Source organism: Rhinolophus sinicus, chromosome 3 (assembly GCF_057876585.1).
Source record: "Rhinolophus sinicus isolate RSI-liver-muscle chromosome 3, RSI-T2T, whole genome shotgun sequence".
Taxonomy (NCBI): domain Eukaryota; kingdom Metazoa; phylum Chordata; class Mammalia; order Chiroptera; family Rhinolophidae; genus Rhinolophus; species Rhinolophus sinicus.
The window spans coordinates 145,930,962-145,953,574 of NC_142503.1; the positions used below are offsets into that span (position 1 = coordinate 145,930,962).

Here is a 22,613-nt window from a genome sequence, read left to right on the forward strand (position 1 = left end):
GCCCGCGGCCTTGGGGGCTAACAGCGGCCCATCCTTAAGTTTCCTCGGCTCCGGGTGGAACCCCGCTCCAGGCCGACAGAGCCTGGTTAGAGCCCTGCCCTGACCACAGCAAAACACCAAAGCTTTGCTCTGCCCCCTTTATTGATTTCCCCAGCAGGCACCAGCTTTCTCAGACCTTTTAGCTCTCCGGTGCCAAAGGTACTTCCCTCTCCCCCACTGGATTACCCGGATGACCTCTAAGTCTGCATCGCACAAAACATTAACACCGTTAAACACACAGCTTCTTCAGGCGCATCTCAACAGCCTGGGGGTCCATTCATTTCAATATTACAGTAAGAGGATAGTGCTTCTAAGGCCTGGTGGGTCACGTCAGAGTAACCTCCAGTTGTTTGGGTTTCATTCTTCATTGCACACCAGTACCACTTTTAGTTTTGGGGGGCCTTGAAAGTCTGACTAGCAATGGTCTATTCTCCTGGCTCACTGCTTACAATTTACTATCTGCACCCATCGTTTTTTCTTATCAGTTTGGTTTCTTCTTTAATACCCTGAAATCGTAACTCCCCAAAGTATTATCATTAAATCTCCCAATGACCTCTTTATCTGTATTCTTCATCTGAACACCCTCTCCTCAACATGCTGGCTTCCCATAGCGCATTTACTAGACGCTAGTGCCCAGATTTCTGTTGTACTCTGGACAGCTCTCCAAGATGAGGTACCCTGTAGGCAGGCTGAGAGACTGGAAGTTTGATTCATTGGCTGAAGTTTCGATATGGTGCTGTGCTGGACAGAGGCAAAGGAACTAGAGCTCAGGAGACATAACAAAGGATGGGAGAGGAGCAAGAGGTCCCCACATCACCCTCCCACTCAAAAATTCTTCAGTGGCTTCCTGTGGACAACAGCATTAACATAACACACACTGGCATTCAAGGTGCTCTTTCCATTTTTATTATTCATGCTCTGGCCATATCCCATCTACTACTCATCCTGTATACTCCATATGCTCCCGCCAAACAGAGCCACTGAACTTGCCCCTCTCCCTATATGCTATAGCCTCCACCTGTAATGCCTCTTCCAGTACTCTCGGTCTACATTTTTTAAAAATTTAAGGCTTATTCTAAATGATACATCATCCATGATATTGTTCCTGATTCTTCCCACCTGCCCCCTTTCCCCAACTGCCCAATTTTTATAGTTTCTCCATTGAAACCCAAGGTGGTTTGAACCTCTTGTTTAGCATTTAACTTGTGTTTTGTGCCATGTACTTGTCTTATCGCCTCTATACTTGCTCCTGAGAGGTGTAACAATAGATCTTGCTCATCTTTTTAACTCAGCAGAATCTCCCTCAAAGCCTTGAATAAAGCATCAACAGTCATTGAAGTGTAGTAAAAAGTTCCTGAAAGTTAAGTTATATTATTTAGCAAGAATCTGTCATGCATGAACTCTTGGGTGGTAGCCAGTGTGCCCATCGCTGGACATAAGAGAGAGGCAGAACCCCAGATTTTCAATATATAGGTGAGATCATGTAATACTTCAAGTAAACAGAAGAAATTGTCCTCAAAGAATTTACAATCTAGTAGTGAGAAAGCATATAACGTGTCTTCCACTAAGGAGCTCTTTATTGAAAAACTTGGAAGTTTTTATTTGAAGATTAATAAACTGGATTATACGAGGTGTTATTAGGTGTTCTTTGAAAGGATTCCATGATCATTTAATGGGGGAATGTCCAATGGTGAAGCAAACGTGTAATGGCCAACCATAATGAGAAGGTATCTTCAGATTGAACAATGCGGGCAACTCCATAGAATATAACAGAATTTATTATAGGGTAATTTACTTACGGGAATGTAGGGTCAGAGCAGACAAATGACCCAGCAGTTCTGCGAAAATTATTCTCCACTACCAGACCTCTATTACAGCACTTTTTAAAAAAATTTTATTGGGGAATATTGGGGAACTGTATTTCTCCAGGACCCATCAGCTCCAAGTCAAGTTGTTGTCCTTTAATCTAGTTGTGGAGGACGCAGCTCAGCTCTAAGTCCAGTCACCATTTTCAATCTTAGTTGCAGGGAGGGCAACCCACCATCCCATGTGGAATTGAACCAGCAACCTTGTTGAGAGCTCGCGCTCCAATCAACTGAGCCATCCGGCTGCCCCACAGTACTTTTTTAATAGTATAACTCAGGTAATTGATAAGACAAAAGGACAAAGAATGCAGTATGCATCAAGGGCCATACCTCCTGGCAGTCTTGTGATAGATGATTGTTTATAATCAATACTATTACCAGTTTGATATTTATCTTGGTTGTCATGCTATTCCAGTCATTACTAACAAAAATAGTTATAGGTATTGTTTATGCAACAGAAAATCATCATCTTGAAGGATTTGGTATGCTTGCATAGGGCAGTAAGGTTGGTTAAGGGTCACGAGATAATCCAGAACACAAAGATAGAGTTGGTTTTTGTTCATAAGCACATCTATACAGGGAATCACTTCGAGCTTTATTTCCCTTTTGGAGATTCACAATACATATTAAAATATTGAAGGCTCTACAAGTCCTGCAGTAAAGTAAGCTGTTGGATTTTGCTTGACATTATATTTCCAAACTCATTTGACCATAGAACCCCTTTTTTCCTCACAATTTCTACAGTTTGGGAAATGATGAATTAAAGGGGAGAAAGACGGGCTTAAATAAGGGAGCAGGAAGATGACTTTGAGAAATCAGAGATTACCAAAAGACAGAATAGTAGGTACCTAAAGTAAGGGGCAGAAAATGAGCTAAGTAGTAAAAAGGCTAGGTGATGATCACTTAATTCCTTTATAAAATGACCAAGGCCTCTGTAAAAGTGCAGGAAGAAGTTACCACTAAAAAAAATGTATGGAAACATTTAATAGCACAACAACAACAAAAAATGTATAGCGATTCTGAAGACATCCCATTTGTCTCTTATTAGGACTAATTTCTAAACTGTCCCTAGTTATTTTCAATTTCTCTAGCCATAGAAAATCCTGGGTCATAAAACATATCCCAAACTGCTGTAAAATGCTCTGAAATAAATCCTACACAATTCTCAGAAGTTTCTCCATGACTCCTTTTTGTGATCTTCATTAGATTTTCCTCTACATCTCAGAACTTAAATCAGCTTGAATTAACACTTATTTGATATTTTATAGTAAGGGTCCTTTGTGAATTGTTTTCTCTGGATATCTAGGCTGTTTCCAAATATCTAGTTTTCCTATGAATTTTATATTGATTTCTGTCTAATCCAAAGAATAAAAGTTAATATCTACAATTTGTGGCTCAGACTGAATTTTTTGTAGATTTATTTTCCTTCTTCAACTAGACCTTCAAAATTAGTTTTATGTGTATCTACCTACAAAACAGAGCAAACCATACAATTAATAGTGAAACATTAGAAGCATTTCCTTTGAGGTCAAGAACAAGAGAAGGAAGCTTTCTATTACTGCTTCTATTTAATTTTGTTTGGGAGGTCCTAGCCAATGCAATAAGAAAAAGAGGGGAAAAGGGAAATGAAGATTAAAAAGAAATAAACTGTTGTTTACCAGTAATACACAATACTAAAATGTTTAAAGTCAACACAGATAATGTCTACACCGGAACTGTTCAAACTATTGGAACTGTTCAAACTTCACAGTTATAAGACACAAGATCAACATGCAAATATCAACGCCATCAATCAATCAGAAAATATAATTGTGGGAAAGATGACATTCTAGATGCCAAAAAAATATCTAGAAATAAACTTAACCAAAGAGAAACATGTTTTATATGGAAAATTATAAAATCCTATTAAAGAACATATAAATAACAGCAGACATAAATAAAAGCAGAGATATACTACATTTATGGATGGGAAGATGCAAAATAATGAAAATATCATTTCCTTCCCAGACAATTATAATACATGAACTCATTGAAATTCTCACAGAAAACCTTATAGGATATTTCAAAGAATATTTCAGCAACAGGCTTATCTTAAAATTCATATGGAAAGTAAAGAGCTAAGAAGAGCCAAGACATACCTAAAGAAGAATGACAAAGGGTGACTTGCCTTCAAGACTTATAATAAAGCAATGAATGAAACCATTGTAGCAGTGATGCTGGGATAGACAAATATAAAAAAGAGACAACAAAGAAAGCTGAAAAACAGACCCATACATATCAGAGAAATTAATCTATGACAATAAATGCTGCTGGCACATTAGTTATCCATGTAAAAAAAATGAAGTTAGATTTAAACCTTATATCATATACCAAAATCAATTACAGATGAATTAGAGATATAATTGGGGATAGCAAACTTCACACTTTTAGAACTATAGCTTTATAACCTCGAGGTAGCAAAGGAATGCTTAAAGAAGATATCAAAAATAAAAACCACAAAGAAAAAAGACTGGTAAATTCTATATGTCAACATTAAAAACTTCTATGCCTCAAAAAGCACCATAAAAATTTGAATAGACAAGATGTAAAATGGGGAAATACATATAAATGACAAAGCATTACTATCCAGAATATATTAAAATGCCTACAAGTTATTAAAAGACAAACACCCCCAGAAAAATGGTTAAGGGAGGCCAGTTGCTCAGTGGTTAGAGCACAGTGCTCATAACACCAAGGTTACCAGTTCGATTCCCACATGGGCCAGTGAGCTGTGCCCTCCACAACTAGATTGAAAACGACTTGATATGGAGCTGATGGGACCTGGAAAAACACATGGTTCCCCAATATTCCCCAATTAAAAAAAGAAAAATGGTCAAAAGATACAAACAGGCAATTCACAGAGGATAAGACTCATGGCCAATAAATCTAAGGAAAGATGCTCAACCTTACCAACAAGCAGAGAAACGCAATTTAAAATTACAATTTCATAGGCATGAAATCAGCAAAAATTAAAGCACTGGACAATTCTAAGTACTGGTGAGATTGCTGAACAACAGGAATTCTCAGTGTTGATGGCAGTAAAAATTGGTGCAAGTACTTTGAAGAGCTATGTGACAATATCTAGTAAAATTGAAGAAGTACATGTCTGGAGTTCTGGTTTTGGCAAGCTGGAAGTCTAAACTACCATGAAGTCCTGCTACTACAAGTATTTACAATTTAGATTAATTTTTTTAAATGAAATTGATAATTCAGCTGGCAAAAAAAAAAAAAAGAGACAGCCTTATGCATCTAAACAAGAGCAATTTGAAAGCTAGAACCATAAACAATTTTCCTAAACCAACACATGAAGACACAGAAAGTCTGAATAGTTGTATAATCATTAAAGAAATTGAATCAGTAAAAGAGCAATGTATGAGGGTTCCAACTTCTCCACATCTTTGCAAACAAATATTTTTTCCCAGTCTGTGGCTTGCCTTTTCATTCTTTTAACAGTGTCTGTCTCAGAACAAAAGTTTTCAACTTTAGTAAATTCCAACATCAATTTTTCCTTTCGTGGATCTGCTTTTGGTGTTGTATCTAAAAAGTCATCACTAAACTAAAGTCACCTAGATTTTCTCTTCTGTTATCTTCTAGGAGTTTTATAGTTTCATTTTTTGCCTTTAGGTCTTTTATCCATCTTGAGTTAATTTTTGTGAATGATGAAAATTCTGTGTTTAGATTCATTCTTTTGAATGTGGATGTCCAGTTGTTTCAGCACCATTTGTTGAAAAGACTATCCTTTCTCCATTAAATTGCCTTTGCTTCCTTGTCAAAGGTAAATTAACTATATTTGTGTGAGTCTATTTCTGGACTATATATTCTGTTCCACAGATGTATTATTTCACCAATACCACATTGTTTTGATTACTGTCGCGTTATAGTAAGTCTTGAAGTTGGGTAGTGTAAGTCCTCTGACTTTGTTCTTCTTCAGTATTGGCTATTCCAGGTCTTTAACTTTTCCATACAAATGTTGGAATCAGCTTGTTGATATCTGCAAAATAACTTACTGGAATTTTGATTTGGATTGCATTGAATCTACAGGTTAAGTTGGGAAGAATTGATGTCCTAACAATACTGAGTTTTCCTATTTGTGAACATGAACTAGCTCTCTATTTATCCAGATCTTCTTAGAGTTTTGTTGTTTCCTTCATATAGATATTATACACATACCTATTTTTTTCTTTCTTTGTTTGTTTTTTGGGCTAATGTCAATGGTATTGCATTTTTATTATTTCAAATTCCAATTATAGGAAAGCAATTGTCTTTTGTATATGGACTTTGTGTCCTACAATCTTGCTATAATCACTTATAGCAACCTCACTCCAGGAGGTTTTTAAAAATGATTATTTGGGATTTTCTACATAGATAATCATGTCATCTATGAACACAGACATTTTTATTTCTTCCTTCCCCATCCCCATCCCCCACTTCTTGTCTTATTGCATCAACTAGGACTTCTAGTACTATGTTGAATAGGAATGGCAAGGGGAGATGTCTTGCCTTGTTTCTGATCTTACGAGGAAACCTCTAGTTTATCACCGTAAAGTATGATTTCAGTTATAGAGTTCTTACAGATGTTTTTTATCATATAGGAAGTTGCCTCTATTTCTAGTTTGCTGGGAGCTTTTTATCATGAATGAATGTTGGATTTTTGTCAAATGCTTTTTCTGTATATATTGATATGATCATATTAATTTTTTCTTTAGCCTGTTGATGTGATGGATTACATTAATTGATTTTTTTTGCAAATTGAATCAGACTTGCATAACTGAAATAAATCACACTTGGTTGTAATTATAATTCTTTTTATACAGTGTTGGATTCAATCTATTAATATTTTGAGGACCTTTGCATCTATTTTTATGAGAAATCTTGTCTCGTAATTTCCTTTCCTGTAGTCTCTTTGGTTTTGGTATCAGGGTAATGCTGGCCTCATAGAGTGAGTTAGAAAGTGTTCCCTCTATTTCTATTTTCGGAAGAAATTACAGAGAATTGGTATCATTTCTTCTTTAAATGTGTGGTAAAATTCACCAATGAAACCATCTGGGCCATGATAAGGTAATAAAGATTAGAGCCAAAATAAATGAAATGGAGACTAGAAAAACAGTAGAGAAAATCAACTAAGTTAAGAGTTGGTTCTTTGAAAAGATCAACAAAATTGACAAACCTTTAGCTAGACTGACCAAGAAAAAAAGAGAGAAGACTCTACCAAATTAGGAATGAAAGAGAAAACATCACTGGTGACCTTACAGAAACAAAAAGGATAATAAATGAATATTATTAACAACTGTATAACAACAAACTAGATAACTTAGAAGAAATGGATAAATTCTTAGAAAGACACAAACTAATGAAACTGACTCAAGGAGAAATATATAATCTAAATAGAAGTAGAACAAGCAAAGAGATTAAATTAGTAATTTTAAAATTTCCAATAAAGAAAAGCCAAGGCCCAGATGCCTTTATTGGTAAAATCTACCAAACTTGTAAAGAATTAATACCAATCCTTCACAAACACATCCAAAAAATAGAAAAGGGAACATTTCCTAACTCAGTTCTATAAGGCCAGTATTATTCTAATACCAAAACTAGTTAAAGACATCAGAAGAAAACTATAGACCAATATTTCTTATGAATATGGACACAAAAATTCTCAACAAAATATCAGCAAACCAAATTCAACAACATCTAGAAGGATTATACACCATGACAAAGTGGGATTCATCCCAGAAATGAATAGCTAATTTAATACCCGAAAATCAATGTAATAATACACCATACTAACAGAATAAAAGAAAAAAACCCACGTGATTGTCTTAACAAACACAGAAAAAGTCTTTGATGAAATTCAACATCCTTTCATGATAAAAGCACCAAACAAAGTTTATGACAGGAATTTTCACAAACAACATAGACAGAAACTTCCACAAACTGACAAAAGATGCTTACAAAAGAATGCCATCAACAAAGTGAAAAAAAGAACAATCCATGGAATGGGAGAAAAATATATGCAAATCCCATGTCTGATAAGGGATTTATAACCAGAACATACTAAAAAAAAAAACTTTTGTAAATCAAAAAAGACAAATAACCCAATTAAAACTGAGGCAAAGGATTTGAATAGACATTCCTCCAAAGAAGATATAAAAATAGCCAATAAGCACATGAAAAAATGCTCAACAGTCATTAGAAAAATGCACATCAAATTCACAGTGAAATACCATTTCATACTCACTGGGATGGCTATAACTTTTTAAAAAGATAGACATTAACAAGTGCTGGCAAAGATATAGAGAAATTGGAACCCTCACACATTATTGGTAAAAATGTAAAATGGTGTAGCTACTTTGGCAAACAGTTTGGAAATTCCACAAAATGCTAAACATAAAGTTACCATATTACCCAGAAAGTCCACTCCCAGATGTATGTGTGTAGATATAGATCCAAGAGAAATGAAAACATGTATCTCTATAAAAAAGTCATGCACAAACGTGCATAGCAGCATTATTCATAATAGCCAAAATGTGGAAACAACCTAAATGTCCATCAACTAACAAATAAAGAAAATGTGGTAAATCCATACAGAGGGATGTCATTTTGTTATAAAATGAAATAAAGTACTGATACATGCTACACCATGGATAAACCTTGAAAACATTATGCTAAGTGAAAGAAGGCATTCACAAAAGGCCCCATGTTTTCTGATTCCATTTATGTGGAAGGTCCAGAATAAGCAAATCAAGAGAAGACAGAAAATAGATTAGTAGTAGCCAGGGTACGGGAGTGTGGCAGGAAGGGGGAGTGACTGCTAATGTATACGGGTTTTCTTTTGAGGAGTTTGAAAATGTTCTAAAGATAGATTGGATTATAGTTATGTAACTTTGTGAATATACTAAAAGAATTGAATTATACACTTTAAAAGGGGGAATTTGTAGTATATTAAATACATCTCAGTGAATCTACACTTAAAAATGTAGCGAGAATGGTTTAATAAACCTCCATCCCTCAGCTTCAACCAATCTTGTTTCATCTCTACCCCCACCCTGTCACTCACCACCACTCTCACATGGCATTATTTTAAAAGCAAACCCCAGATAGTATTTCTCCCGGAAAGATTCAGTATTTTTTCAGTAGTATCACTCTAAAAGATAAGAACTCTTCTAAAAAACGTAACATACTATTACACATCCAAAAATTTAAAATAATACTTTAATGTAATCAAATATCCTATGTTCACATTTCTCCCTAATTATCTCATAAATGTGACTTTTTAGACAATTGCTTTTTTCAAATCAAGATCTATCTATACACTGTATTTTGTTTTTTGTCTCTTATGTTTCTGTGTTTCTATAAGCTCTCCCTCTTTTATTTTTCCTGCGATTTATTTATTGAAAAAAATGGGCTGTCTGTCTTGTAGAGTTCCCCAACATTCTGGGTTTTACTGATTGCAGTGATGTCATTTAACATGATCACTGTTATATAGTGATTCACTTTTAGATGCTTGCTGCCAATTACACTATAAATACGACTAAATTCACAGTTCATCAACATGGTCAACAATGCTATAGGGCTTCCTAGGTACTACACCCTTTGTAGCGTACTTGACACAAATTATCTAATTTAATCTGCATAATAACCCTGTGTGGCATTGTTATACCCAGTCTAGAGATGAAGAAAATGAGGCTTACAGAGGTTAAAGAAAGTTGGTTACAGTCAAGCAGGCAGTAAATATCTGGGTTCAAATCCAGGTTTGCCTGATGTTAAAATCCATACCTTTATCAATTATGTGACTGTAATCCCATCCTTTGCCTGTGGGTTGCGCTTGTTTGTTTTTATCAATTCTGGGAAGTAGTACTTCAGTCCATCCAAAGAACTTACTTTCACATTTCATCTGTAACAGAGATTGATTAGAAGTTCCTTTTCACAACTCACTTTCTTTAGTTTGGATTCAACAAACTAAAAGGAGCTTATACATGGCCCTGAGAATGTCATATTGCTCTTGTATCTTTGCTTTGGCTACCACCTATGACTTTAACTTAAATCCGTTTCTATGCCTATTTCCTTTCAGTCTTCATCTGAATAATGTTCCATTCATTTCATCATACGCAGACGTTTACACCACCGAGTAGCTTTGCTATATCCAAACTTTGCAATTCTTCTTATCTGAATAAAATTGCTTTATTATTTTCAGCTTATGTCTACCATCAGCTTTCTCTAGCTTGATCTGTAAGCAGTCCAAATATTTAACAGAAGGCTATAACTTGTGACAATTTAACTGCACAATATAAAAAAGTCAAAGATACCATGTCTGTTACACAGGACATTTGGAATAACAAATGTATAGGAAAACTTGGGACTGTGATTTATGCTGGTTTGGTCATGCCTCCATCTCATTAACTCTTTCCAGCTCAGACTTGTCATTCTGGTGAGCAGGCCCAGGGTTCATTACCATAGCTGACAATGGAAACTACACTGGTCTCTCAGTCAGTCGCTCCTGTGTGCCGTCATTCACCATGCTAGTTCCAAGAGCCTTAGCGAATTCACTTCCTGATTCAGCCCGTGTGCTGGGGAATGCATGGCCATATTTTGAAATGTACAAGGAAAGACAGTGCTAAGGGTGCCTCTTTGGGAAAGGCCAAGAGTGCCCAAAGTGGACGGAGAGTAGACAGGCTTAATGATCAGCTGGGTGACCTTGAATAAGTCATATCACCTCCCTGTGCCTCTGAGAACACTGACAAGAAAATCCACACTCTTCAACTAACATGTTGTTGCAAAAATCAAGTGAGAACATGAATAGGAAAGTATTTCCACAAATGCAAAGTGGTGTTATTCTTTTCAACCATGGAATTTCCTCTGCAGCACCTTTTTTTGGCCACATGATTGCTGCACAGATCATGTCACATTATGATGCTGTTTCACCTCCATTCACCCTTTCTTTGCCTATTTCAGTCAGATTACACAAACAATCGATGTTGCATCCATCCCTTCAGTTCATTTTCCATCCACCACAATTCTGCAATGCAAATTTCACCATAATGTGAAATACTGCGTAGTAGCTACTTACAAAACTCAACATACCTTAAACTGTCCAGGTAAGTGCTACCGTAAGAGTTACACTGCAAGTATACAGCGAGGGTTCAAATAGGAAAGACCTAATTAGAAAAAGCTTCTGGTAGGTAACTCCATTATGCCACGTATTTTAGTAATTTCGGTCTCTGTCGTATGTCACCCCACCCCATTTCTATGATTCAGAGACAAGACAGTATTTTCTCTATCTTTGTAGCTCCCAAGAACCTGGCAGAGAAGACATCTCAGTGCATGTTCAGGGATGATGTGAACCCGCTAAATGGCTGACAATAACAAACCCAGGCGGTTTTAACATTTATCTACCCACCTTAATGAGGCCCAGCTATCCCAAGCTTAGCATTATCTGTAGGGCTTTCTAGGCGGGAAATGTGCACTGGAACCCCCTTGTAGCTCCCAACGAAGGAACCTTTATTGAGTATGTGCTAAGGGCCAGACACAGGCGCTTTCACGTGTGCTCCTAGTAACATACGTTTGGTCCTCACAACACATCTTCATGTTTTAAGCCTATTTTACAGATGAGGATGCTAAGGCCCTGAAAGGGTAAGTTGCCCAGCCTCACATCCAGTGAAGCCACTACGTGTGTGGGATCTCAAACACCCTCACCCCAAAACTTCAGACCAGCTCACTAAATCCCACCTTCATTACCTCCCTACCCAAGGCATGTACCCTAGCTAGTCCTTCCCACGCTTCTGTCATTGGCCCACGTGAAACAGAGGGCAGGCCTGGCCTGTATCTGAGCCTGGACTGTATATGAACTGGGTCTTGACAAGACTTCCACGCAAGGTGCTCACTCGCCCAACAGCTCCTCACAAGCTTAAAGAGCCCTTGCCACCCAGTCTATCCGTAGCCCTGCGCTTCCTCAAAAGAGACTGCACAGCTTTTCCCCAAGGCTGTGGTCCTCCTCGACTGCAGAACGGTTACCGGGTCGGGACGCAGATTCCGGGAGAGGACACCTGCAGGGGAGGGCGGGCGTGATGGAAGCAGGCGGCGGGGACTAGGCAGGGGGACTACCTCCGTGCGGCCGCAGCGCGCCGTCGGAACTACGCTTCCCAGCCTGCTCCGCTGCCGCCGCGCGCCCTAGCGCCGCGCCCGCCGGCCGGGAGCCGCCTGTTGATCGCGGCGCTAACCCGGCCACGGCACCACCCCTGCTCGTGGCCCCGCTACCTTGGGGCTGACGGACTGACGGCAGGGGCTGACGGACTGACTGCCAGCACCGCCGGCTCCGGGATGGGCGCACCGACGGGTGAGCGCGCCAGGAGTGGGTGGGGACCTGCCGGGGCCAGGCGCTGTCCGCAGCCCCTGCCCGCAGTGCGGGGGTGGGTAAGCTCTCGGTGCCACTGGAGGATGCTCCGCGGCGTTGGTCGCTGGGCCGGCCGGGCTTCGAGAGCCCAGCCGCCGCTTGCCTCCCCGGCCCGGCGGGGTGCGCGGGGCTGCGCAGAGGACAGCGCTGCGAGGGCGGCGCGGGCGGGAGGCGCCCGCGGGGTGTGGGTCCCACGCCCTGCACTGCGGCTCCGCAGCCACTGCAGCCCGCGGGCCGCTGCAGTGAGGGCGCGGTCTCCTGCCCTCCCCCGGCTGCGGGGCTGGGTTTTTCCACGCTGGGCTTTGTTCCCCACTTTCTCCTCTGCTGTGAACGTTTGACCAGCTCCTGGAGCCTAATGCTTCCCACTGCACCGTTAAAGCGGGCGACGGGGAAGGGTGGGGTGGGGTGGACTCCTGCTGGCGTCTGTTTCTAAGATCCTTGGAGCTGTCACCCGCTGCGCGTTTCAGCCCGGAAGAAAGCAGCATTAAGAGAGCGGCGTGATGCAGGTCCTTGAGACCCTTGTATTTTTCCTGGTTAAAGTAGTGGTAGCATGTGTTCCTTTGAATCTTCCTAACATTTCCCTCTTGACCTGAAGAAATGAAGATTGATTTTAAAATGCCGTAATAATAATATTTAATAAAAGACTCCTAATGGGAATTTTTACTTAAAGTATTCAAAGGAGGGAAGGTGATGCGGACAAAATGCAAATTAGCAATGAATACTAAGGCTTCATCTTGCCCATTAAACCTCCGAATCACGAGGTACTTGGGAAGGGAATGAAAAGAACATAGGAGGAGGTGTTTTTAAAACCAGGTTCCTATTCTAGTTCTACCATTAAGGAGCTGAGGGAATCTGGGCAAGTCTCTTCTTCACCTCTCTGAGTCTCTTTCTCCATGTAAAATGGCACGTTTGGGTAAATGATTTCTAAACCTGTATTCTTGGAAGATTCTCATATCAGGGAACTGAAGAGATGAGGGTGTTTCTGTTTAACACCATTATAAAAAGCCGGATTGTGACAGAACAAGTGGCTTTATCCTAGTGAGGAGGAAAGATTTTGCAGGGCTTAGGCCATCTAATTTTTTAAAAAATAAAACTGATTTCCTCTATCTAGCCTCTGCAGTCTAACCCAATAAGTATGCATTACCACTGTTTTAATTTTTGTAGATTGTTGTAAATTGGTAGGCAACAACATGTTGTGCTTTTTGTTTTTAATTTGCTGAAGGTGAAGTGATGAGATCAGCAGGTAAGAGAGAAGCAAATGTCTCCCCATCGCTGTGTGGAGTGGTCAGATGTGGTCAACACTGAGGTGGGGAAGAAGCCCCAGCAAGAAGTAACCAGAGAGTATATACACTGAAGAAAGAGAGGAGGGGCACTGATGAGTCATTGTTTGAATAATAAATACTACACAATAGGAGGAATGAGAAAACCAGCACAAAACCTGAATCTAATATAACTGATTCAGGCAAAGACTCATCCATGGGTACAAAACCTTTGAGTGAAAGGTTGTCAGAGAACAGGATTTTCACATTATTTCAGAGTATCTCACCACAGATTATCTAGGGAAAATGTGTCCTTACCATGGAGAAATGAGGAGGTCATCACTTTAGCCTAGTGATCAAGCTTACCAGCCCCTAGAGTGAGTCTCTTGTTGGGATGCCATAAGATGGTCATAACTTGCCAGAAAGACTGAAGGGGGGGGCATATCATAGATTAAAATACTAAGTGATATAACAATCAGTTGTGTGTAACAACCAGGTGTAACAACTCAAGTGGTGTAACAACCAGGATGTGTGAACTTCGTAGCCATTAAAGGTAATTTGAAGGCAATTGGGGAAATTTGAACATGGACTGCATATCAGATAATATTATGGAATTACTTTTAATTTTCTTCGGTGCAGTAGTGGTGCTGTGGTTATGTGTGACACTGTCTTATTCTTGTAAGTATTAGAGGCAATGCGTCATAACATCTGCAACTTTCAGCTGGTTCAGGAGAAAAAGTATAAGGGTAGGGGAGCAAGCTCAGGAATACAGCAAGTGACGACAGTTGGTGAATCAAAGAGAGTGCTATGCACGTGCTTATTATACTATTCCTTAACCGGTTTTTGTAGATTTGAGCTGTTTTAAAAAAATTGGGGGAGGTCAATAAAGTAAATACGTAAAGAGAAAGCATTGTCGAGGAGTGTGTGGTTCGTGACAGGCAGCTCACTGCATGAATCTGTGAGGACCTCATAGGGAATCTGTGGCTTCAAGTTCCCAACATATAATCCTATTGGAGGTGTAACTGGGGTCAGGGAAAGTTCCCTTTTTTGGCTCATCTTGGCTGCTATCCATCATTTTCTTAAGACATCCCATCCCCTAACTCCAACCTCAAAGTACTAATCATTTCCAAACCTTAGAAATTCAAGCCCTACCCAAGAACCATCTTGAAAGCATTGCCCCTTTCCTCGCTACATTCGAGAACTGTGTCAATATAGAAGGCAGTTCCAGGTAAGTTCTTTTTATTTGGAGTTAGGGATGTGTTGGGGAAAGAACAGATCCAGCTTTTTGACAGAACAGAAGTGGTAGGGTTTCTTCTCATTCCCTTTATTTGTAAATCACATACAACCAGATGTTTTCCTTGTAGACTGTAAGTGGTTCAAAAAGGTTCATAGGAGGCGTATGCAGAAGATACTTCCTATTTCCAGACCAAGAAGACAGAAATAATTCTTAAGATACAATACATAATTTTATACAAAACCTTTTGCTGCAAGGATATTTTTACTATTCCTGGGATGTGTATACTGGGAGTGCCAAAAAAATGTATACACATGACTTGTATTCATCTTTTATTATTGGCATATATTTAGTATTACAATTTTAATACAGTTTTTTTCCTTTCTTAAAATGTATATACATTTTTTGGGGGGCACCCTCTGTATTTATACTTTTATGTTTTGTCCTCCTGTTTTGGCATCAAGGCTACCTCGTCTGTCACGTGTGTCACCAGTATTCCTGGATTCCCCTAGTGACAGCTAGGTGAGGTAGTGAGAAAGGTCAGCTATAGGACTGTGACTACAGGAGCTCATGAGAACAGGCACAAGGCCAGCTATGCCAAGGCTGGACGTGAGGACTAAGAAGCAAATCTGAAGCAGCAACCCTAAGAAAGAACCAGCAGGCTTCTCATCAGAGTGGTTGGAGGGGTCTAGAGTCTAGTGAGCTGGGCGACTGTTCAGCGAATGTGTGCAGCGACAGCCATCCCTGCTGTGTCTAGCTGACAACCGTTCTGATTGGGTAGCGCCCATGCCATTCTAGTTGCTAAATAGTTTGCATGTCACCTTGGTAAGCAGTCCTGAATCAAGGTGCACATAGTTCCCATACGTCATAACAAAGCATTGGTCAAAACCCAGCTAGGATACAGATGCCAAAGAAAGAGACAAGATAGACTGGTCAAAGCCCACATAAGGAGGCAGAGCCAGGAGGGTACCTGAATCAAAAGACAAAAAGGGAACCCATAGCACCAGTCAGGAAGTGAAAAGTCCAAGGTGAGGGGACATGGCTAGCACCAATAGGCAGTTAAAAACTAAAAGGACACAGATACACAAGTGGAAGGCAAGGAGGTAAGACAGAAGTCAAGAAACAGGGACTCCTCGGAAAGCAGAATAGGGCCAGACAGAGGGACAAGGCAGCAGCAGGAAGTAGAATCTGCCAAGAGAATTAGAAACCCAGTGGCAGTTTGGTCAGACTGTCAGACTTCCATGCTAGAGATTCTGCCCCAGCCAGGAAGCTTCTTGGCTACTTCCTGCCCAAGTGGAAACCTATCTCGTACTTTGGCCACTTGGCTACTTCCTGCCCAGGTGGAAACCTATCTCCTACTTTGGCGAGCCTACACATGGCAGCTGGCTACACCCGGCAACACTGACCCACAGCTCTTATAGGATGCTGCCTCTCCATATTCAACATATCCTGACAAGGATAACAGAGGGAACAAATACCTCAAATAGAAGATTATCCCCAGAGCAAGAACAAACGAGAAATGGCTTTGACGGAAGGCTCGCCTGTGCTAGGCACTGCCCCTACTCTGCACGTTATCATGTTAAGTATCACCTCCACCTTCTGAGAGAAGTAGTGTCCTTTGCCTGTTTTACAGAAGAAGGAACAGAGGCTTGGACAGGTGGTCATTTGCACACGGATCTATAAGCATCAGACCCACAGCTGGTTGACTCCAGGGCTCATGCTATTAGTAGTATCCTGTGCTCTTCTGAATCTGGAGGCGGGTGGTCACTAGTGGGCACGTTGTGTGTTGTTTTTTTTTGTTGTTGTTGTGTTTTGTTTTTTAAACTTTTATTTATTTAAGTGTGTTGCTCTGGGACCCATCAGCTCCAAGTCACATAGTAGTCGTTTCAATCTAGTTGAGGAGGACGCAGCTCACTGGCCCATGCGGGGATCGAACTGGCAACCTTGTTGTTAAGAGCACTGCGCTCTAACCAACTGAGCTAACCGGCCCCCCAGTCCCCCCCTCCCCCGGGCACATTGTTTTAAAAGAAGACTGTTTTCAGGCACAATTTGAGGTATGGCAACTTTTGCGTTACAAATTGGCAAGTTAGGAACAAAGAGTCTCAGCTACAAACGCATCATTCTGGTAAAATATGTTCCTCATTCCCCTTTCAGCTTGCACCTTCCAGTTGCCTTGTCACATTTTTTTTGCCCGAGATTCCCCCGTATCCAACCCCATTCTCTGTCCTTCATCTCCTGTAAGAGTTTTCCAGAATATGGCAGGAGCCATTTGATAGTTTAAAAAAAGAAACAGACTTGACCATGCTAACTTCAAATAACTAGATTCCCAAATACAGGCTCTATGTTTTGTACACAGCTTTGTGTATTAAATATATAAGATCAATTCAAGTTTTATTGGAGGATATATTGATATGCTGATTTTGCTTTAATGTATTCATTTTAGATAATGTAGATTTGGCTCTTGTGCAAGTTGGTTCACTAATTATTTTAAATTATAATGAAATTGAAGATATGATAAAGAATAATTTCTCACTTACTGACTACCCCACTTGGGATTAAATCATCACTAGTCAAGTTGAAGCCCGAGTCTCCTCCCTCTCCAGTGAAGTGCTCCTACCTCCCCACCCCCCATTGTGGTGTCTGTCCTTTCCGTGAGCAGTCCTTTGTGTCTTTCCTAGACAGGTATGTATCCTAAGCAATTTGTGGCTCTGTTTTGTCCATTTAAAAAAACTTTTCACTGGGTTCTTACACGCAGTTTTTGTTTACTCTTGTAAAAATTAGTCTCAGGTTTGGATTGGACTTAATAAATAGGGCGGCTTGTTTGGGCTTTGGTGTGTGTGTAAGTAGGGCCAAAGGCTGGATACTTTGTGTTGTATCTCCTTTTCCTCTTTCATCCCACAGTTACACGAAGAAGGTAGTGGAAAGAAAAGCAAAGAAAGCCACATCCTTGGTTCCGTCTCAGGGCTCCTATCTTTGGGTAATAGGAAGAGTTATTGGAGAGCCCATGTCATCCTTCCTTCAGCTCACATTCTAACTCCTGTTTTCCACTTTCCTAACCCAGTTGGTGTGTGTGCCTACTTGGACTCCTGAAGCTGCTTGTTAGCCTGGCTTCGTTCTACTGTGCGCTTTTGTATCTTGTTACATGTTGAGTGCTTGCCATGGGACAGATACTCTGCCGGAGGTGAGGCTGCGGCAGTGCTTTGAAAACTTTCCACTGTGGCATTGCTAACAGGAGGAGAGGACAGATGTGAACCCTTGTGGGGCCTGGGTGGGGCTAAAGCAGGCCAGCCATGAGCCAGAAATCTGCGACTTGATTCTAAAAGCTATGTTAACGTTGCATTCTTTATATAGTATATCTATATTTGTTGTTTAAAAATAATAGCTAGCTTTCCCACAAATCTTTTAGTCAAACTTGTGCTTCAGGAGGATGCACCATTTTTTTTCTCCTCCAGCTTTGGGAAACTGCCCACCCTGTACACTGGCACAGATTGTTTAAAACACTGCAAGTTGTTTTAACTGGCACTATTATTACATAGTATTAACATGTTATTGTCAATACTTAACAATAACAATAAACTCACTGCTAAACCATAAGCACAGCTGGGGCACAGGATATCATCTGTTTTGTTTACTGCTATTGTCCCAGCAGTGTCTGGAAAAGGTGGGCTTTCAGTAGATATTTGTTGAATAAATATACAAACCTGAGCTTGGGAAGGAATCTAAAGAATTTTGACATCGTCCCTGTCCTCTGAGAGTTTGTGGTGTAGTTGGAGAGAGAGCCATATATGTAACAGACATGGAAAGATAATGATAGAGCAAGGGATGAAGAGTAAATTTCATAGGCAACTCAAATTTGGAAGCAGAGCAACTTCTGTGGGTTTAGATGGCCTCAGAAAATTCCATAACAGAGAGGAGAGGCAGTGAATATAATGGAATGAGCACTGGACCTGTGGGTCACTTCACCTCTCTGAGTTCATTTCCTTCATCTGACATTTGTTGCACAATATTGGTTGGATGCCTACTCTGTGTCAAGATCTATGCTGAGAGCCAGGATTGTAACAGTGACTAAAACTGATGCAGCCCCCACCCTCACAGAGATCAGACAGGAGACCAAGATAAAACAAGCTGATGTAATCAAGCCAAGGAGAGCTCTGCCCAAGGGGTGTGACATGGGGAAGGGCAGTGGCTCAGACCTTGTCTGGGGGTCCAGTCAAGGCCTCTCGGGGGAATTAAAGCTTACATTGAGACTGGAAGATGAGTAGGAGAGCAGCGAGCCAGAAGAGGAGGGGGTAAGCGTGCTCTGAGCAGAGGGAACAACATAAGGCCTGATCCAGGAATTGGAAGTGGTCCAGGAGGCAGCAGCCAGGAGGAGATGGAGAGGGAAGTGCGAGCTGTGGCTGATGAGAATGACAGAGGCCAGACTGTGAGTTTTAACTTCATCCTCAAGGCGATGAGGAGGCACTGGAGATCTGTAAGTAACTAGAGCAGAGCTGTTTAAAAAGAGCGCTTTGGCCATTTGTATGTCGAATGGATTGAGAGGGGTAAGGGGGGTGAGTCAGTGCTGTGGCGTCAAATAGGTGTGTTCTTACCATGTTTAGGTAAGGACAGGATTTGGTGACTGATGGGTAGAGGGGAGACACAAAGAAGTGAAGGTGTCATGTATGGCTGAGTTAGACATTCTAGAGGAAGAGAAGCTGTTTGGAAGGAAAGATGATCAGAGTACTTCTGACATTTGAGGTGCCGGAGGCAGCCACGTAGAGATGTCGGTTCACAATTGGAAATATACGGATCTAGCCCTCAGGAGCAAAGTCGAGAACAAAGATACGGCTTTGGGGATCTTTGGAATGTGGGTAATAATTAAAACTTTGGAGACGACGAGTTCCCCCAGGGAGACTGTAGCCGTGTGAGAAAAGAGCTTCTAAGACACGACCGTGCAGCCTGCAGTGTCTGAGGTGGAGGATGAGAAATCACTAGAAGAGACCAAGAAGGAGTGAGCAGAGAAGTAGGAGAGAAACCACCGATGTTGCTGGATGGGATGATCTTTAAGGCCTCAGTCAGCTCTGAGAGTCTGTGGTTTTGTCGAGCTAGACTCTCAGCCAGGTCTCAAAAGCAGAGCACATGGATAAGCTGTGAGAATGAAGAAGAGCATTCCAAGTAATCTTACTATAACAGCAAAGGTCCCAACAAGAAACAGAGGACACATTCGAACTGAGTAGTTGGAGGGAATTTTAATAAAGAGGCTATTTACAAAGATGTAGGGAGGGTTTAGGGAATCGAACGAGGCAGAAATCTGGCCCTCGTCACACAGGGACCCTTCACCACCCCAAGGCCTGAAGTCAGCAAGGGGAGGACAGCTGTACAGACGAGGCCACCTGGAAGGAGTTGGGGCCTTCTGGAACAACCTCCCTTGCCTCTCCCCCTGCCTTCCAGTTTCCTGCTAGTGCATCCTGTTGGCCAAACAAAAACCAGAAAGCAAGGGAACCCGCTGATGCAGTGTAAATACATCATCTTCCTGGGGCACAGAGCAGGGTGGGGAGTGGAAGTGGAGGGGCAAACAAGCTAGCCAGAGCAATTATCTTGGAAAACGGAAGTGTGTGGATAACAGAATGTATTAGTTTCCTATTATTGCTGTCACAAATTTGGTGGCTTCAAACAACACAAATTTATTATCTTACAGTTCTGGAGGTTAGAAGTCTGAGACAGGGTTCATTAGGCTAAAATCAATGCATTCTTTTCTAAAGTCCCTAGAGGAGAATCCACTTACTTGCCTTTTCCTGCTTCTAGAGCCTGCACACATTTCTTGGCTCTCGGCCCCTTCCTCCATCTTCAGAGCCAGCAATTGCATCACTCTGACCCGCTCCTTCTGTGATCACATCTTGTTCTCTGACTCTTCTGCTTACCTCTTTCCTATTTTAGTAGCCCTTGTGATTGATTGGGCCCACCTACATAATCCAGAATAACCTCCCTATTTTAAAATATTTGATTTAATCACACCCGGTTCCTTTACCATGAAAAGCAACAATTCCCAGGTTCTGAGGATTAGCATATTGGCATCTTTAGGAAACCATTATTCTGCCTGTCACATCATATAAACCATTTTGGCTGGATTTGAGGGGAGGTCTCCCTAGGAAAGTAATGAAGACGGAAAACAAGAAGTGCGGACCAAAGACAAATTACAGGAGCTTTGGATGCTAGACTGTCTGAATTTTATTCTATAAACAAGAGGAGGCCATTGTGAGTCCTTCACCAGGGAAGGGGCTTGTTAGCCGTGCGAGGAAAGACGAGCTGATGGTGGTGCCCTGGCGGCTTAGCGGGAAGAGCAGAAACCTGTCAAGATGCAATTAGAGTAGTGCAGGCCCAGAAGAACAAAGGTCTACAATGCGAGTGACAGGAAGGGATGGTGTGAAAAGTACTGTGCAGTGAGAGTCTACAAGTGCTAACCCGCTGGACACAGACAGAAGGGGGGGAATCTGAGTTTTAGAAGAAACTGGTAGAACAATGGTATGACCTAGAAAGTCAGGAGAGCAAGTCTGTTTGAGGGGAAGATGAGGAGTTGGGGTGTAGTGATAGAATCCTGGAATAGAAATGCAAAGAGAATCTTACCAACTCTAAGATACCATCAACTGTAAAACACACCAATATTTTATGTACCATTAAGAAAAAAGTGAAAATAGGGCACATGCCTTCTTAAATACATACCTTTTACTTTATTGAAAGAGCTGTCCACTTAGATTTTTTTGAAGTCTTTTAATTGACATGCAATAAATTGCACATATTTAAGGAGTACAGTTTGATAAGTATTGACATATATATGCACCTGTGAAACCATCACTGCAGTCAAGGCAGTGAACATATGCAAAACCCCCAAGTTTCCTCATGCCCCTTGGTGATCCCTTCCTCTGTTTCTCCCTATTGCTGTTTGATCCATAAGCAACTACTGATTTGCAGATAGATCAGTTTACATTTTCTAGAATTTTAGATCAATGGAATTACACCATATACATTCTTTTTGGTTTGGCTTCTTTCATTCAGTATAATTATTTCGAAGTTCATCCATATCATTCTGTGTATCAGCAGTTCATTCCTTTTTATTTCTGAGTGGATTCCGTCATATGGATATACCACAGTTTGTTTATCCACCCACCTACTAATGATCATTCAAGTTGTTTACAGTTTTTGGCTATTACAAATGAAATCTGCTATGAATATACACAGATTTTTAAAATAATACATCACCCCTGTCCAAACATTAAAAGGGAAAATGCACGTGGAATTAATTGGTTAATGTTCTTAAAACTTCTTCATGTTCAGATTCCAATTTTTTTAATCACTTTTCGACTCATAGTAAACAATGTCTGTTTTTTTCCACACAGTATCTCCTCTATGCCATCAATTTAAAAAAAAAAATTGAAAAAGAAGTAAAAGTCATTGATGTTGGCTCTTAAACCCATTCTGTAATTGTATGTAACTGGCCTGATCTGAGCTTTCCTTTGGGAGTATTGCTATACGCACTGTCACCACTTCTCCCACTCGCTCCCTACCAGGTTTTAAAAGAATGTTCCACTGCTTTTAAAAGTCCCTGGGACTTTTCCAAATCCCCGACACCTATTTTGCTGGTTTTGAAGCTGGCGCATTTGATATTTCTGCGTATGTTGGCAACGACAAGTGCACCTTAACGGTTGCTTCATCAACAGTAATCGTAGGACCATCGATTGTAAGACACGTCTCAATTTCAGAACATGAAATGTGGGAAACTGCATCTTAGAATCCATTAGAGAGGGCAGTTCACC

At 40.8% G+C, this 22,613-nt stretch overlaps 1 protein-coding gene across 4 annotated transcripts in view; it reads left to right on the top strand.

Moving 5' to 3' along the window:
* The first annotated feature begins 12,133 nt into the window (after window positions 1–12,133).
* TMOD2 (tropomodulin 2) overlaps window positions 12,134–22,613 on the top strand; it is a 42,080-nt gene continuing 31,600 nt past the window's right edge. For 2 of the 4 annotated variants that reach the window (XM_019730637.3, XM_019730636.3), the window contains exon 1: window positions 12,134–12,273. The gene's annotated coding sequence lies outside the window, so the exon portion shown is untranslated. Of the gene's footprint in view, window positions 12,274–19,276; window positions 19,295–22,613 lie in introns of those variants that run through there. The other 2 variants (XM_074327742.2, XM_019730639.3) reach the window with 2 other exon arrangements.